Below are 3,465 nucleotides of genomic sequence, written 5' to 3' on the forward strand. Positions count from 1 at the left end.
GGAGCTACTGTTGGGGGCATGATGCATGCTTTGTTTCTCAGTGGAACATTATGGAGCAAATAGCACCTGAAACATGTTTTTGCAAGTGAGGCAGAGTGCAGGATAATGATGAACAGAGGAAACAATAATTGTTGCATAGAACAGATTTGTCGGAGCTGTGGCCTGCACAAATGTTGCATCCAAAATCAAAGCCAGTAGCTAGACCCAGTGTTTTCACTTTTTTTCAAAGATTTTCCTAGATGATAAGGTGGACTGGGATAAATTTCATGTCTCAATTTGGGGGAGAGGATTGTTAAAGAAAATAGTTGGCCCTTGACCAACTGTGAAGTTGGGAAAATATGTCTAATATCCTACCTTTCTATTCGTTTCACTGTTTCGCTCTTATTATTCTCCACTGGTGAATCTAGAATCCCCCTCTGTTAAGGTTATAGTGAAACATCAGTGGTAAAGTAACTTTCTTAGAGAGGGGAATATACCTGGGATACAGGGGTGATGGCAGGACTGCCTGATGTAAAAGACTGTGTCTCCAGAAAAGGAGACTTAGTGTAAGCATGATGCCCTGGGGATGGGGCAAATCCTTGTTCGTTATGGGCCATGGCTGGAAATTGATTGAAGGACTCATTAATAGGAATTTGGGTCTCTCCTGGGGGTCCACCTGTTTGCTGAATAGACAGCACATTGTGGAGGGATAGGAAAAAATGAAGGCACATATATATTAATAAAAATATTCTCAAGGATGTGTTTAGGATGGATTCAAAAGGGAGAAATTATCTACAGGGTAAAATTAGTAAATAACATTTATTGAACCCTTGTCATATGGCAAACATGTTATACAAAGTTTATATATAATTCTCATGATAAGCTTATGAGGTAGGCAGTTTTATTATTCACATTTTATATACAGATAAAATGAAGTCAAGTTGCCTGGGGTCAGTGACTGAACTAAGATTGATTGATGCATTGATTTTTTAAATTGAGATAAAATGTATAACATAAAATTTATCATTTAACCTCCTTGAATCAGGATTAGTTTTTCACTGTATTTTAAAAGTTAGCCCTCATGGCAGCGGTGGCGGTGGCTGGTTGGGTGCAGCGCTATAGCAACTGAGTTGCCGCTAGCCTGGCAGCCGAGCGTTGAGCTCCAGCCTGGCCTCTGCATGCCCCTGGGGCTCCACACCCCTGATGCAGCCCCGGCACTGAGCCCGCCCTGGCCGGGACAATGGTGGAGTATTTCCTGGGCCAGAGCATGCTCTGGAGTTCTTGGGACCAAGTGTTTGCTGCCTTCTGGCAGCGGTACCCAAATCCCTGTAGCAAACATGTCTTGATGGAAGACATAGTGCACCGAGAGGTGACCTCTGACCAGAAGCTCCTGACCAAGACGAACAGGATGCCCTGCTGGGCTGAGCGACTGTTGCCTGCCAGTGTTGCTCATTCAGTGTACTTCCCGGAAGATTCTATTGTGGACCCAGGAAACCAGACCATGGCCACCTTCACCTGGAACATCAACCACACCCAGCTGATGGTGGTGGAGGAATGATGTGTTTACTGTGTGAACTCTGATAACAGCAGCTGGGCTGAAATCTGCCAGGAAACCTGGGTCTCCTCTAGCTTATTTGGCATCTCCAGAGCCGTCTAGGAATTTGGTCTTGCGTGGTTCAAAAGTAACATGACCATGACTATGAAGGGTTTTGAATACATCTTGGCCAAGCTGCAAGGTGAGGCCCCTCCCAAAACCCTTGTTGAAACAACCAAGGAAGCCAAGGAGAAGGCCGAGGAGATGGCAGTGGCAGCTACAGAGAAGGCCAAGGACCTTGCTGGCAAGGCGGCCAACAAGAAGCAGCAGCAGCAGCAGAAGATGATGTAGCCAGCCCAGGCCCTGAGGCAGCAGCCTAGCAGACTGCTGGCTCCAGTCCCTGTGCCCCCTCCTCCTATACTTTATCATTAAAAGCCAGTTTCCAGTCCTATCAACTGTCTGGATGGTGGGCTGGGGATAGGTGCCCTTTTTGGCATCTCCAGCACAGCCGGTCTGTTACCCATGTCTGAGCTGGGCCTCCTTACTCCTGCATCAGGTGGCTGAGGACAGAGGCCCAGTGACTTGCCCAGGGTGACTGCATCCAGGTGAAATGGTTGTAAATGCTAGACTGTAAGCTCCGTGAGGGCAGGGACTGTTGTTTTATCCTTTGATGTGTCCCAAGTATATGAAACAAAATCTTGCATGTAATAGGCACTCAGTAAATACTGAAATAAAAAATTAAAAAAAAATAAAAATTATCATTCAGTGAAGTTGTCTTTTTTGGTGTGCATTTTTATCAGTTGTTACACACACACAGAGTCACAAAACTACCACCACAATGAAGATACAGAATAGTTCCCTCTCCCCTGAAAGCTCCCTTGTGCTGTTCCATTTGAGTTAAACCCTCTACTCACTTCTAACCTCTATTTGCTGTGTAAATAACTGATCAGTTTTCTATCACTGTAGTTTTTTTCCAGAATGTCATATTCATGGAATCATACAGTTGTTGTTGTTGTTCAGTCACTCAGTCATCTCAGACTCTCTGTGACCCCACAGACTGCAGCACACCAGGCTTCCCTATCCTTTACTATCTCCCGGAGCTTGCTCATACTCATTTCCATTGAGTTGGTGATGCCATCCAACCATCTCATCCTCTGTTGTCCCCTTCTTCTCCCACCTTCAATCTTTCCCAGCAATAGGGGCTTTTCTAATGATTTGGCTATTCACATCAGTTGGCCAAAGTATTGGAACTTCAGCTTTAGCATCAGCCCTTCCAGTGAATATTCAGGGTTGATTTCCTTTAGGGTTGACTGGTTTGATCTCTTTGCAGTCCAAGGGACTCTGAAGAGTCTTCTCCACATGACAGTTCAAAACCATCAATTCTTTGGCACTCAGCCTTCTTTATGGTTCAGCTCTCACATCCATACATGATTACTGGAAAAACCATAGCATTGACTATTTAAACCTTTGTCAGCAAACTAATGTCTCTGCTCCTTTATATGCTGTCTAGGTTTGTCATAGATTTTCTTCCAAGGAGAAAGTGTCTTTTAATTTCATGGTTGCAGTCACTATCTGCAGTAGTTTTGGAGCACAAGAAAATGAAGTCTCTCACTGTTTGCATTATTTCCCCATCTATTTGCCATGAAGTGATGGGACCAGATGCCATGATCTTAGTTTTCTGAATGTTGAGCTTTAAGCCAACTTTTTCACTCTCCTCTTTCATTTTCATCAAGAGGCTCTTTAGTCTTCTTTGCTTTCTGCCATAAGGGTGGTGTCATCTGCATATCTGAGGTTATTGATATTTCTCCCAGCAATCTTGATTCCAGCTTGTGCTTTATGCAGCCCAACATTTGGCAAGATGTACTCTACATAGAAATTAAATAAGCAGGACGACAATATACATCCTTGATGTACTCCTTTCTCACTTTGGAACCAGTCCATTTCTCCATGTA

At 44.1% G+C, this 3,465-nt stretch overlaps 1 pseudogene; it reads left to right on the forward strand.

The window, feature by feature from the left end:
* The first annotated feature begins 1,219 nt into the window (after window positions 1-1,219).
* Window positions 1,220-1,864, forward strand: LOC133051597 (PRELI domain-containing protein 1, mitochondrial-like; annotated as a pseudogene).
* Window positions 1,865-3,465: the final 1,601 nt, after the last annotated feature.

This window comes from Dama dama, chromosome X (genome assembly GCF_033118175.1).
Source record: "Dama dama isolate Ldn47 chromosome X, ASM3311817v1, whole genome shotgun sequence".
NCBI classification, from domain to species: Eukaryota; Metazoa; Chordata; class Mammalia; order Artiodactyla; family Cervidae; genus Dama; species Dama dama.